The 14,677-nt window shown below is 63.0% G+C and overlaps 1 long non-coding RNA gene across 1 annotated transcript; it reads left to right on the top strand.

Annotated features, from left to right (window-relative positions):
* The first annotated feature begins 3,159 nt into the window (after positions 1–3,159).
* On the top strand, positions 3,160–6,765 carry LOC102461881 (uncharacterized). The gene is made up of 3 exons (XR_331699.5): positions 3,160–3,317; positions 5,884–6,018; positions 6,429–6,765. It is a non-coding gene; the product is annotated as an uncharacterized LOC102461881 (long non-coding RNA).
* Positions 6,766–14,677: the final 7,912 nt, after the last annotated feature.

Raw genomic sequence — 14,677 nt, 5'->3', positions numbered from 1 at the left:
CTGCCTGGTGGCCTGGCTGCATTAGCCCAGGGGAAGCCAGCCAGATGGGACCGAGGGATCCTGCCACAGGCTGAGCCTCATCCCTTCCCTTTCCAAGGGGGACCCCTGCCCGGGGGACGAGGACGTAGCCAGAGCCAGGAGGGAATCACCTCGGGGACCACTGGGCTTGTGTTGCTGCCCTTGTGAACTGCCAGAGCCTGACACGGGCCCAGAGCCTCACATACTGAGCGCTTTGAACTGTTTGTTATTGCAAATGACATTAAAGAAGAGAAGAAGGTGCCAATATTTTGAAGTGTTGTAGGGGCTAAGACCTATTCTCTGCTACGCAGTTTGCTGCTCCCTGTTAAGCCAGAGACCAAATCTTACAGCGACATTGTGGAAATCCTGGGGTCACATTATGCTCCAAACCCACTGGTCATTGCAGAAAGGTTCCATAGCAGAGACCAAAAAGAAAGTGAAACCATTGTACAATTTGTAGCCAATTTGAAAAAGCTTGCTGAACACTGTGAATTTAAGGAGATGTTCAATGATGCCATACGTGACAGGTTAGTGTGTGGCCTGCACAGTGAAGCTATACGGAGGCGTCTGTTAACAGAAGCTCAGCTCACCTTACAGAAGGCCATTGATATTGCGGTCTCCATGGAACTGGCCACACAGGAGGCACAATACCTGAGTGCGCCCCCGGGGGTGCATAAAATGTCCCAAGAACCTACTCACAAAACAGTGGGGAGCCAGGAATGTTACTGCTGTGGTAAGCCAGGTCACCATGCCGCAGAATGCTGGTGTAAGAACCTAGTGTGTCGACAGTGTGGGAAAAAGGACACATTGAGCGTGCCTGTAAACAAAAGAAAAAGAGGCTTGTGGCCTGGCGGAACAAAAAGGAAAATCTGCATCCCATCGAGCAGATGCCTGATGATCAAAGCGACACCTTGTCTGAAGAAGAAGTGCCCTGCTATGTTTTGTCTTTGAAAGGGGGCTCCCATGAATACTGGGTAACCCCACTGTTGGATGGCAAACCGGTACGCATGGAAGTGGACACTGGTGCAGCAGTTTCATTGGTCTCAGACTCGGTGTATAAGGAAGAGTTGAAGCATCTTCCACTTAAAGCAACAAAGATCATTCTGAAGACATACACCGGAGAAGCAGTACCCCATTGGGCACTACTGATGTTAAGGTGGAACTAAATGGACGGACTGCAGAATTACCACTGTTTGTGGTGAAAGGCCATTACCCAGCCTTAATGGGGAGATCATGGCTTAGGAAGATCCCACTGGACTGGGCAGAAGTGCACCGGATGACTAAAGAAGAAACAGGTCTGACTGGTATATTAAAGAGACATGCTGCTGTTTTTGGAGAGGATCTGGGAAGTATGAGGGGAATCACCGTGAAACTGAACATTAAACCTGGTAGCCAACCAAAATATCTGAAGGCCAGAACTGTGCCATATGCGATCAGGCCAAAAGTTGAAGCAGACCTGGAGCGCCTAGTCAAAAATGGAGTCCTAATACCAGTTACCCATAGTCCATGGGCAACTCCAATAGTTCCGATATTGAAGAAAGATGGTTCTATTTGGATTTGTGGGGATTTTAAGGTCACTGTTAACCCTGTTTTATGTGCAGAGCAATACCCCTTCCTCGCATCCATGCTATCTTTGCGGGCCTGGCTGGGGGACAAAGGTTCAGCAAGATTGATCTGAGTCTGAGTCAAGCATATTTACAGATGCCAGTTAATGAGGAATCCCAAGAGCTGTTGACTATTGTGACTCATAAAGGGCTTTATCGTTATTGTCGCTTACCCTTCGGAATAACTTCTGCCCCAGCCTTGTTCCAGAGAGCTATGGAGCAGATCTTGTGTGGCTTGCCAGGAGTTCAGTGCTATCTTGACGACATCCTGGCCACGGGTGGGAATGAGGAGGATCACCTTAAGAACTTGAGGCGTTCTACCCTCATTTCATAGTTAGTTTTTGTTTTCTTAAAGGGACGTTTTTATTAAGGGGGGAGGAATATGTTGTCTATTGGGTCGTAGATCTAGATCTTGTTGTTAGGTAACTGAGCAGGTCACTGGGGTCAGCTCAGCTAGTCTGGGCTTGTTCTAGTGAGCTCTGTGCTGTGCAATAAAACGGACACTTGCACCTACTCCAGCTCTCTGCCATTCCGCTGATCTCTCCCTATGCCGTGAGACTCCCCACGACATAACACTGCCCAGTCTGAATAAATCAGGGACCCCGGATGGAAGAGGAAACAACCAGCCCCCAGGGCGTGGGAAAGCCCCTTGAAAGAACCTGGGGAACAGGGAGGGTCCTGGCTGCAGAGCGCCTTGTGCGGGGGCTGCCTGTGCAAAGTGAGGCTGGCGGGGAGGTGGGCTGGACCAGGCAGCTAGTGCAAGGGCCCAGGGGGCATGTGGGCAGGGCATGGATATGGGGGCATGCGGTGCCAAGGGGATTCCAGGTGGCGGGAGACATGGTGTCATGCCCTGCTGGTGGCGGGGCGTCCCGCTGCCTTGCTGGAGCTGCGGCACAATGGCAGCAGGTGCCAGTGCAAACGTCGTCCCTGCCAGGCCAGTTGGATGCCACACCAGGAATGGGGCTGAAGCTCTGCCCACGGCCAGGGACAAGCTCCTCTTGGATGCTGCCTCCGGCACGCAGTCTGGAGGAGGCGCACGGCTGCTACGCACAGGGCAGCTACTGAGGGCCTTAGAGATCTGAGCCCTGCATGGGGAGCAACAGCTCTGGGGGGCAAAGGCCTGAGCAGGGTCTGCAGGTGAAACAGGAGCCAGGGGGCACGTGGGCACTGCCGGGGATGGAATCCACCTGGGGACTTTGCCTAGAGCCAGTGCCGTCTTGGGTGCTGGGCCACAGCGGGGCTGGCAGGGCACCGGGCACTCAGAGGGCAATGGGCCGTGTCTGGGTGAAGGGCGACCAGCACTCCCGCAGGATGGGCTGGCTCTGTTCCCCCACCACTGCCTGGCTACGACCTGCACCTTGGAACCTGGGTCTGCCTGTTCTCCAGGTTCCTTCGGGGGATTCTTAGCCCAGGGGAGAGGGTTTTTTCCTCATTCCATGCAGGGGATTTGCAGGTGGAACGGGTTTTCTGTGAAATGCCGTGAGTTGGGTGCTGGGGCAAGGCAGAAGCCAAGAGGTCACGGTGAGCCACCTCCCCTCTGACCGGATCCGGCTCCAGCAGAGAGAGGGTATAAATCCCAGCCCGGCTCAGCGCTGGGCAGAGACCTGGCTCCTGGCAGCAGCATGAAGTCAGGGACCATCTTCCTCCTCCTGGGGCTCCTGGCCCTCTGGGCCGAGCTGCCGCCTGCGGCTGGAGGTGAGTGTGGGCAGCAGGCAGAGGAGTGCAGGGGGCACCAACTGAAAGGGAGTACAGAGGGAAGGGAGCAGGGCCCGGAGGGGAACCCTAGCATGGAGGGGGAGGGGCAAGGGCAGCAGGGGCTTGGAAAAACCTGGCATAGCAGTACGGTTGTCAGATGGTTTAACTAAAAATACCGAACACTCCTCCCGGCAAAAAAAATTCAGTTGAGAAAAAAAAAGGGGGGAAACCAAAATTATTGAGAAAAAAAAGGACCCCGAGAGTTATTAAGCAATGGCCCCTTTAAGAAAAGCCTTTGAAGCTTTTTGCCTGCGGCCATCTTGTTTTCCTGATCGAGCCAGAAGACAGCTTCCTTGCGGAGCCAGGTAAGTGGAGGGTCCGGGGAGCTCGGGGGGAAGGGTCTGGGGGGCAGGGGCCGGGGGCTGGGCCCGGTTGCTGAGTGAGTGTAGGGTTCCCAGGCGTCTGGTGTTTTTGCCTCCTGGCACGGAAAAAAAATCAGAAAATACAGGACATTTTAGGTGTCTGGTATTTTCTGAATTTTTTTTACCGGTCAGGAGGCCAAAATACCGGCCTGTCCAGGTCAATACCGGACACCTGGCAAGCCTACATCATGTCAGGGGACAGGTTGGTTTGTCTCCTCAGGGAGTGATGCAGGGACCAACAGACACGCGTCTCTGCTGTCGTCACTGCCTGGGGACAGGACTGACCATGGCAAAGACCGGGCAGGGATGCGCTTCCCTCAGAGTAGCAGACACCGTTGCAGGCCAGACGCTGCGTTCCGGAGATGCTGAGCAAAGTCACTGATGGGGGCGGGTGTGTCAGGCTCAGGCCTGGGTATCAGAGTGGTCCTAGCGCTGTGTAGAGGCCTCAGATGAGCACGGGAGGAACGGCCCCTGAGGGAGACGGTATCAGCTGGCCGAGCGGCGCACTCCCAGGGTGAATTCTCTTGAGACGCTGGAGAGAATTCATGATGTTCAGGACAGGCGGGCAAAGTCCTGCCCGGGGGAGCCATGCGCCCCCCCCGGGCAATCGCAGGCTGGGCAGCCCTAGCAGACCACACATGGCATGTGAGTCTTGGAAAGGCCCCAGAATGGGAGTCTCCCCCCTGCTTTGCCCAGCACCGGGCGCTCTCGGCTAGAGCCGGTGCCCAGTTCTGGGTCACGCCTTAGGAAAGACGTGGAGACACGGGGGAGAGGCAAGAGGGTGAGAAAACCTGACCTGTAAGATTAGCCACTAAGCCCGTGGGGCCCACGCCCAGGGCCCCAGGCGGTTGGGAGGCACTGGAAAAATGGGTGTTCACCCGCCCCAACTTGTTCCGTCTGCCCAACCCTTCTGCTGGGAAGTGGGAAGGCCCTGCACCCCGATCCTACTTCCCTAGCAGGAGTGCTGGGGGCCGTGGGGGCTGCTGGTGGGAGGGGTGGAGAGGGGCCCCACTTGCTCTGGCCCTCTGCCTGCGAGGGAGGCTGACAGAGCTGGGCACCGTGAGTGTGGGAACGGGTGGCGGGGGGAGGGGGGAACGAGCCGCCCCCACACCTGGGTGAGTGTGGGAATGGGCGGCGGGGGAGGGGGGAACGAGCCGCCCCCACACCTGGGTGAGTGTGGGAACGGGCGGCGGGGGAGGGGGGAACGAGCCGCCCCCACACCTGGGTGAGTGTGGGAACGGGCAGAGGGGGGAGGGGGGAACGAGCCGCCCCCACACCTGGGTGAGTGTGGGAACAGGCGGAGGGGGGAGGGGGGAACGAGCCGCCCCCACACCTGGGTGAGTGTGGGAACAGGCGGCGGGGGGGAGGGGGGAACGAGCCGCCCCCACACCTGGGAGGGCTGTGGCGAGAGTCGGGGGTTCACTGTCCACAGGGGAGAAGGAACCGGCCTCGTCTGCAGGACGGGAGGTTTAGCTTCGATTTGGGGACGGGGTTTCTAACTCTACAGCTCGTTCCCTCGGGAACAGGGGGCGGGGGGACCCCTCACGGGGCGGTTAAGAGCAGCTGGACACATGCCTGAGCCCCAGGGCTGCTCTCGGTGTGTTTGGTCGTGGGGGGGGGGGACTTTCCAGGCCGGAGGCTCTTGGATCCGGCTCTGCCCACCACTCGCAGGGCCCTGTGGGGCGAGTCTTCGGGGAGTGCCTGGCCCAGACGCAGGGGGCTGGCTAGTCCAAGCCATTTCCAGCCAGCACATGCCAGCTCTGCATGGCACTGGTGGAGGAGCCCAGTGGCCCTGGCCAGGCTGCACCGTGGGCTCCAGACGGCTCCGGAGAGGGGCCTCCGCTGTCCGTTCTGGTCTGCAGGGACCCGGAGAGCCAACCGGCCCTGCGGCTGGCCCCCACCTCTGCTGAGAGGCAGCGCCACGTTCTCCCTGCTGTCAGCGCTGCCCTTTGGCTCCGGCTGAGCTGGGCCACCCTGTGGGGACACAAGTCTCCTCCGGGGCGCTCCCTGGCTGGGGTCTCTGCACCCCGGCTTCCCTCGGCGGCCCCTCTCGCTCCCACAGGGAGCTGGGAGCCTTAGCTGGGGGCGGGGCGCTGAATGGCAGGGCTAGTGTCTCACGGCCACACGACCCGTCTGTGTCCCAGGGCGCCATGGGAGCTGCCCAATTCCGACCGGCCCTGGGCTCTGTGTGGAGCTGTGCGGCGCTGACGGATCCTGCAGCGAGGGAGAAAAGTGCTGCAGTAACGGGTGTGGCCACCAGTGCATGCGAGTGTCTGGAGGTGAGTTTCATGCCTGGGATCCTTGGCTGCCAGGGCCAGAGGGGAGATTCCAGGGCCCACTGCGACGGGCTGGGTTTCTACGGGTGGTGCACATGCCTCGGTGCACATACACATTATTCTGCATGCGGACTGGAAAAAATCCACACGTGGCTGGAAAAGAGCAGCGGGAACACTGAGGTGGGGATGTGCTCGCATCCGAGTGGGGGGGAGGAACTGGGGGACAGACCAGGACCTCAGCCCCGTTAGCCAGCCTCTGTCCCAGGGCGTGGAGTCCCACCTCACGCCTGCTGCGGCGTCACACCGGTGTAGCTGTCCCCACCGGCACAGCACTGGTGAGCACAGGGCAGCCCCGGTGTGCAGGCAGCAGTGATATGGGAGCGGGACTCTGACGGCTTCGTGCTACTTCCCAGGGTCTCCCTAGCGCCCGCCTGCCGGAACCCCGACGCCAGAGGGGATGCGCTGCCTCCACCCCGCTGACCGGCGCAAGGCGACTGCTGAGATCGGCTCGTTCTGCAGACAAAGGCCCCACTCCCAGCGCCCCACTTGCTCCACCACCCTGCCCAGCCCCTTTGCCTGCTCCAGCGCCCTCGGATAGCATCTCCCACAAGACCCCAGCGGGTGCCTGCAGGCGCAGGAGGCTGGTGGCTATGGCGGGGGAAGAAGCGTGTGCCCAGCCGCTGCCCGGCTCTGCCTCGGAGCAGCCCCCCGTGAATGCCTCAGTAAAGCCTGTCTCTGTGTAACAAGCTGTGTGTGTGAGCTGCGACCGCCCGGCTGCCTAGGGCCATCCCAGGTGCCAAGTGTCTCTCGTGGCAGGATGATGCTGGAGGAGCCGGCAGGGACCAGGGCTCTTCCCTCCGCTCTGCATGGCCCTGGCCCATGGGGGCCGGTCGGGGTTCTGGAGCAGCCTGGCTGGTCAGTCAGGAAGGGCAGGTCCTGAGGTGCTGACCCTGCCCTTTCCCCGTCCCTCCCTGCACGGCCAGTTCCTTCTCCCCAGCGGGAGGGCCGCCCCAGGCCTGGCGTGTTGGGAAGTGATGGCGCACGGGTCCCCTGTCGTCACCAGGGCAGCGCAGCGCCCGGGCCTCTGGGGCGCTGGCAGCGTGCGTACCGCCCCCCCGAGCCAGGCCCTGAGCTGGGCCTCCGGCGCTGGGCCCGGTGCTCCTGCGGACCTCTCAGGCAGGGCTCAGGGAAAGGGCCTGCCCAGGGGCTGCTGGGAAAGGGAGGGTCCACATGCCCGAGACGCCGAGGCGTAGCCAGGCTCAGCTCCCAGCGGCACCAGCAGCCTTGGCTGGCCCGGTCGGGAGTCGGGCTCTCCAGGCCCTGTCCCATCTGTTAGATCGCGGGTCTCCTCGGGGCCTGCACTGTCTGCTCCTCCGTGCACCCCACTCAGGCTAGCACCCCGCGGAGACGTCCGGCTGCCACAGCCTGCTCCACACGCAACGGGGGCATCTTAGCTGCTCCGCCCTCCCCGCAGCGCCTGGCTGGCCACGCGGCCGTCACCGCTTGCCGAGCACGGCCAGCCACGCCCTGGCTCAGGGCCTTCCCCTGCCTGGCCAGGAGGAGGGACGGGGCTTAGTGGGAGCTGCAGGCCCCTGCTTGGCACGTCCATCGTCCGCTGCCCCAATGCAGAGTCGATCTCAGCCCGGCTTGTCTGGGCGCTCAGGTGAGCTCTCAGGAGCCCCACGAAGCCGGGAGCCATGCGTCAGGGGAGGGGGGAGCCCCCATGCCCATGCCAGAACCCAGCCCTCTGCTTGCCCCATTCCTGCTGGAGGTGCTCAGGCCTCCTTGGAAGCCAGGGGAGGCCGGTCTGGGCACTCGGGAGAGGGGAGAGGGCCGGGCCGTGACCTGGCACGTTGTGTCCCCGGACAGTAGCACGTTGTCACAGGACAGCTCCACAAATGGCCAAAGATCGCACACCGGCCCGTGGCCTCAGCCCCACGTGGCTGCTGGGGTGGCAGGCGGGGCCCCTCTTGCAGGCAGTGCTCATGGCCAAGAGGGAGCAGTGTCAGATTCAGCTTTCACTCAGCCCCCTTCAGGCCCAGCCCAAGCCCCAGGGGGTAGGCCGAGGGCCGGGGGGTGCGCACTGAGTCAGCTCCAGGGGGAAGAGGCACCGTGACAGGGTGCTTGCCCTGCGCTGGCCCTTTAAGGGCAAACCCCAGCCCTACGCGAGCCGAGCCCCAGGAGGCAGCTCTGGCTAAGGAGGCCCAGCTGGGGGCTATAAAGCAGGGCTCCCGGAGGGCACGAGATACTGGCCTGCTGCCCTGGGCAGAGAGCAGGAGGGGCCTGGGGGCAGAGCAGAGCAGAGGAGGGCAGAGCAGAGCAGAGCAGAGCAGAGCAGGGATGGGATGGGATGGGATGGCCGAGCAAGCCGAGGCTGCCAGGGCTGTAGAGAGGCAGCTGGGGTGGGCGGGGCAGCAGGTCCACCCCTTTGCCAGTGATGAGTGGCCAGTGCAGACTGGGAGGACCCTGGAGCATGCAGCTGGGTAACCCCCCCAGGAGGGGGTGCAGACTGGGAGGACCAGGGAGGACCCTGGAGCATGCAGCTGGGTACCCCCCTGGGAGGGGGTGCAGACTGGGAGGACCAGGGAGGACCCTGGAGCATGCAGCTGGGTAACCCCCCCGGGAGGGGGTGCAGACTGGGAGGACCAGGGAGGACCCTGGAGCGTGCAGCTGGGTACCCCCCCGGGAGGGGGTGCAGACTGGGAGGACCAGGGAGGACCCTGGAGCGTGCAGCTGGGTACCCCCCCTGGAGGGGGTGCAGACTGGGAGGACCAGGGAGGACCCTGGAGCATGCAGCTGGGTAACCCCCCCGGGAGGGGGTGCAGACTGGGAGGACCAGGGAGGACCCTGGAGCGTGCAGCTGGGTACCCCCCCGGGAGGGGGTGCAGACTGGGAGGACCAGGGAGGACCCTGGAGCATGCAGCTGGGTAACCCCCCCCCGGGAGGGGGTGCAGACTGGGAGGACCAGGGAGGACCCTGGAGCATGCAGCTGGGTACCCCCCCGGGAGGGGGTGCAGACTGGGAGGACCAGGGAGGACCCTGGAGCGTGCAGCTGGGTAACCCCCCCGGGAGGGGGTGCAGACTGGGAGGACCAGGGAGGACCCTGGAGCATGCAGCTGGGTAACCCCCCCCGGGAGGGGGTGCAGACTGGGAGGACCAGGGAGGACCCTGGAGCGTGCAGCTGGGTAACCCCCCCGGGAGGGGGTGCAGACTGGGAGGACCAGGGAGGACCCTGGAGCGTGCAGCTGGGTAACCCCCCTGGGAGGGGGTGCAGACTGGCGCGGGCGCTGCCGGGGGGCTGTGCTCAAGTAGGACGCGGGGAGACACCGGCAGGCGTCCAGCGAGCCAACAAGCTATTCGCAGAGCAACCCGCTGCAGGCGCCGTGGCGGTGAGTCTGCCCCGTGACGCTCCCTCCCGCCTGTGGTTGCGTTAGCTCGGCTCACGCTGCCTCCTTCCCAGCCCGCTCAGACTGTGCCCAGGGCTCGGCCGTGGCCAGAGACTCACTGGGGAGGGGCTGATGCCCCTTCCTGGACCCCTGGTCTCTGGGGCGGGACTGGGCGGGCAGGTGGTGCCCTCCGTGTGCTGGGGCTGGCCATTGTCTGCAAGGGGGTGAAGGGAGGTCACGTGTCCTGGGGCTCCTGTGGGGGGAAGAGGCCTGGCCGGGAGGGACAGTGAAGCCACCGACCCCAGGCCCTGGTGACGAGACGGCCCAGGCCTCGCACTGGAGGGACAGTGGCAAAGCTGGCTTGTGACCCCTGGGATCTGGGGGCCAGCCATGGCCTCGGGGCCAGGGCCCATGACGAGTGGTCCCAAAGCGAGGGGGCAGCCCCCGGCAGAGGTGACCTGCGGGGCGTCCAACGTGCCCCAGGGCAGCCCGGGCTGTATCACCAGGCAGGCCTCGTGCACGGGGCTCGCTTCTTCCCTGGTGCAGGCAAAGGGAGGGGGAGGGCGGTGAGGGAGAGCCGCTCAGTCTGGGCTTGGCTCCGCAGCCCCCCGTTCTGTCCGGGCTGAGGCGGATGCTTGGTGCCTGGGGCGAGGGGGGTTGGGATCTAAGACCTGGCCCCTTGCCCGAAAACATTTGTTGAAACCACTCCCAGCGCCTGCTGACCCCCCCCTCGAGCGCATGGCCTCCAGGCCCCCCCAGACTGCCCCTGCACTGGGGCTGGGGGCCACACACCAGCCCTACTGTCTCCGGTGCGGGCCCTGGGGCCCGTGGCCAGAACTGTCCGCTGGCACGCCGGGCAAGGGCATGGCCACGCTGGTGCACACTGAGCCCCTCTCGGCTCCCTGGGAAGCGGGCTGGGCCGGCTCCGTGCGTCTCCGCTCTGCCCAAAGCAGCAGCCTCCGCCAGCGAGGCCAAGTGCGTCACCTCTGCGCAGGCAGCGGGCGTGGGCCCATCCCACGGGCGTGGCCAGGGCTGGGGGCAGGCGTGAGGCGCCTCTGGGAACACCCAGGCCTGTAACAGGTTCCCTTCCTGGTGGGGATTCCCTGCTCCAGGGAGCGGCTCAGTCGCCACGTGAGGCTGAGCTGACGGTGTGCGGGTGGCCCCTCCCGCGAGCTGAAGGGCAGCTCCATCAGCCCCCACCCGGGCTGAGCCCCGACTCCCGACCGGACGCCAAGGCTAGTGCTCACTGGGAGCTGTACCTGGCTACGCCTCAGAGCCTCGCGCGCGGGCCCCTTCCCTTCCCGGCAGCTCTAGGACAGGCCCCTTCCCCGAGCCGCCTGAGAGGTTCCCACGCGCTCCGGGCCCAGAGCCTCCGGCATCTGGGCAGCAGAGGGGCCCCTCCCTGTCTCTGCTCCCTGCAGCTCCCCTTGCACTCCGCCAAGGTGAGCCTGTCCAGGGCCCAGCGGCCATGGGGGGCAGACGCAGGCTGCCCAGATCCCTCTGAGGGGAGCTCCCCTCCCCGGCCTGGGACACGTCTCCCCTGCGCTGCCGAGCCCCAGGGGGGTGAGCTCCCTCCCCTGCCAGCGACAACAGGGACTTGGCAAGTGTCCCCAGAGACCTGGGGGCCTTTCCTGCGTCTCTCTTCAGCGGAGTCCTGGGGCCGGGGAAACTGCCTCCCTGTTTGGTTCCTGCCCTGACGAGACGGCTTCCTGCTCGCAGCCCAGCCCCACCCGCCGGGACGCCCCCGTGCTGGAAACACATTTCTAGCCACAGGGGGACCCCCAACAAGTCTGGTCCCTGGAGCGGGGCTGAAGCTTGGGCAGTGCCGCCTCGGAGCCAGTGCCTGGACCCAGCGACGGCGCTGCCAGCCGGCCAGCCGCAGCACCGGGGCAGCCTGCGGCGCCTTCTCTCGGCTCGCTCCCTGCTAGCGGCTCTCCCGGGAGGAGCCAGGCCGGATCTCCCAGGGCAGGGGTGCGCGGCACTCACACCTCAGCCGTGGTGGGCACACGAGCGGGGGAGCAGCCGTGACACGTCACTCGCGAGGGGACTCGGCTGAGGGCAGAGCCGTCCTGCCAGGTGAAACTCGGTGCCCTAGTTCCTGGCCTGGCCGCCTGGCCCGGAGGATGAATGTGCAATGCATGCAAATCCTGCTCCCAGTGGGAGGTGTGCTTTCATTCTCAGGTGGCTGTGGAGGTGGAATAATGGGAACAGGTCGGCACTGGGTGGGGGCCTCATTCCTCACCCTCCTGCCAGTGGGCGGGGGAGATGGCCGGGAGAACAAGGAAGTGGAGAGAAGAGGTGTCCTGCCAGTGTTGAGATGTTTTATCTCCGACTGCCCCGTTATCCTCCTCAGGTTGGGACAGTCGTCTGAGGTGCTGGCAGTCCCAAGTCTGCAGCACACGACCAGCCCCATGACGGGGGGGGGGGGGGGGGGCTGGATTGCAGCAGCAGCAGCAGCACCTCTAAGTGAGTCTGCCCCACTCTGGGACAGTTTGTGCATAGGGTTGCCAGATGGTTTAACCAAAAATACTACACCCCCCTCCCAAAAAAACACCAGGGAAAAAATTCTGTTGTGGGGGATGGGGAGGAAGGGGGGAGACCAAAGTTGTTGAGCAAAAAAAGGACCATGAGAGTTATTAAGCAAAAAAAAACAAAGCCAGCATGGCCCCTTTAAGTGCATGCAGAGGCAGAATAGAGCGTGAGAGCGGTTGAGCACTAAGACCCAGGGACGGCATTGCTTCCCCTTGCTTCAGGTCTTTAGGCTTTTTGCGGCAGCCATCTTGTTTGGTCAAGCCAGAAGGCAGCTTCCCTGCGGAACCAGGTGGGCGGGGGCCCCGGGGGCTGCGGGTCCAGGTGGGCTCAGTCCGGGGGGCTGAGTATGTGTAGGGTTGCCAGGTGTCTGGTATTTTCGCCTCCTGGCAGGGAAACCCCCGCCCCCCCCCCCCAGAAAATACAGGACATTTTAGGTGTCTGGAATTTTCTGCATTGTTTTACCGGCCAGGAGGAGGAAATACCGGACTATCCGGGTCAGTACTGGAAACCTGGCAACCCTATTCGTGCACCCTCTTCTGCACACGCACCGGGGCAGGGCCCCTGGAGGAGGGCAGGCCCCACGGGGCAGGCAAGCCCCCAGAGCAGAGTGCGGGGTGTCGAGGGGCTGAGGCCGCACATGGGAGCCTGGGCCAGAGGCCAGTGGGCCCGGCACAGCCAGGGCTCACGGGAAATGCAGAACTTCCCCGCTGCAAGAAAAGGGCAGAAGGATGGACACCTCCTGGGGACCGCACAGGAGCATCCGTGGGCTCCTCGCTCATTGAGCTTCCTGCAGGATTTGGCTCCCGCGGGAGAGGCCCACGTCAGGATTCGAGAACACACAGAAGCTGGCCCGATCCGTGCCCCCTCAGGCCTGCCTGGGATGGGTCCAAAGGCTGATACCCTTTGGGCTGCAGCCCAGCCCGGTGAAGGGCTGTCGCAGCTGTGGGAGCCTGAACCGGCCCATGGTCCAGCCCAACCACCAGCTGGCCGACACGCAGGTCCCTGGGTGCTGGGCAGGCCTGGGGCAGCTCTACCCAGGGCTACCTTGCAGGGGTGACCACAGCACGCTCCCACCACCAGCCTTTCCCCAGAGCCGCCTGCCTCGAGGTGCCAGACGGCTCCTGGAGCCCGCAGAGCAATCCTCCACTGGCTTGCTCCTCAGCAGGGACAAAAGCACATGGCAGCTGCATAACTTCCCCGCGAGCCTGGCCCTGAGCCGGCCTCCTGTCAAACTCAACCCAGGGCGGTGGGGACGGGGCCTGGGCAGGAGGAATAAAGTTGCAGAGTTACCGACAGACAGTGAAGACCCTGTCTAGTGGCTAAGCCACAACTCCACAGCCATCAGCCTTGGATCCAGGTAGCTTTCTTGCCAACTTTTCCTTCCCAGCACCTCCCGCTGCAGTGCAAGGGGCCGGCTTCCCTTGTCTTCCCTGGTGAAAGAGCTTTGCCTAAGCCGCTGTCCCACCTACGTTCAGTGCCCAGGGACTTGTTTTGTACCCGAGTGGGCACGAGTTTCACTGCAGACACACGCTGCCTCCTCTCCTGGCTGGGAGTAGAACCTGTTTGGCAACGCCCTGGCCCGCCTTGCTTATACAGCTCCTAGTCAGACTGAAGCCAAACATGCATGAGGCTCCGGGATGCCTACGCAGGCATTTCACAAGGGGTTTCATCACCAGCCTCTCGCTGGCTTTCAGAAGAGCCCTTCCTTGGCACCCTTCTCTGCCACGGTCCCCTTTGGGGGCGATTGCCAGATCCCCTGTTGTAGCCCAAAGTTTCTCTCTCCTGGGGTGTAGATGCCGCCCTGTCCTCCGTCCTGCCAGTCAGCTTGCTAGCACTGCCTGCTTCCCAGTTCAATTGCCCTTCCTTCACCCCGGGCTGGGCTCCCAAAGGACTACAGCCCCCTTGCTTTGGCTAGGCAGACAGATCTGCTTGCCAAAACCACTAGGCCATAATTCAAGCTCATCCAGAATGAATTGTGCACGGTCCGCGCCCCAGAGCATTAGGAAGCTGGGAGGTGTTTGGTTTCCAGGGGTGTCTCATGTCTCCTTTTAGCCATAGAGCATCACAGCAGTGTGCTGCGTGGAGCGCGTCTTGCCTCAGAAGAGCTGCTGGCAACTCACCTTTGACTCCAGCGCCAGGCCGTCAGACGTCGGGACGTGGAGGTTGTTCAGCCCTTCCTGGGGCGGTGCTGGGGCTGGGCAAACAAGGGACTTCAGCCAATGAATCCAGGGCTCCCAGTTTAAAGGCTGATGAGGAAATAGCCACGCGCCTTTATATAAGTTCCTGGTGTGCCCCCCTCGGTATGGTGTGGAGAGCCGGTCGCCCTGTGCATTAGAATTTGAAAAGTACAGAGGAGGGCATCAGACTGGCTCTTCGGCCTGGAAAAGGGATGCGCGAGAGGGGACGTGCTAGAGAGGTCTATGCAGTCGGGTCTGGGGTGGAAAACGTGACTAAGGAAGTGCTGTTCCCCTTCATGTAGCACCAAAACCCGCAGCCAGCCGGTGAAAGGAGTAGGCAGCAGGATTAAAACAAGCCGGGGGAAGCGTTTCCTCACACAACACAGCCCGTGCGACACGCTGCCAGCGGGTGCTGTGAAGCCCAAAACTATAATGGCTGAAAACAGAGCGGGCTAACTGGACGGGGGTAGACTCGCCTACGGCCGGTAGCCAAGAGGGTTGGGGTCAAACCCCCAGTTCTGAGTGCCCCCAGCCGCTGGGTGCGGGGAGCGGGCTGGGTGGCAGGGG

The sequence above is a fragment of the Pelodiscus sinensis genome, chromosome 17 (assembly GCF_052426305.1).
Source record: "Pelodiscus sinensis isolate ZL-2025 chromosome 17, ASM5242630v1, whole genome shotgun sequence".
Classification (NCBI taxonomy): Eukaryota; Metazoa; Chordata; order Testudines; family Trionychidae; genus Pelodiscus; species Pelodiscus sinensis.
Note: the sequence above shows the minus strand (reverse complement) of the source record. Positions and strands in the feature narration are given on the sequence as shown.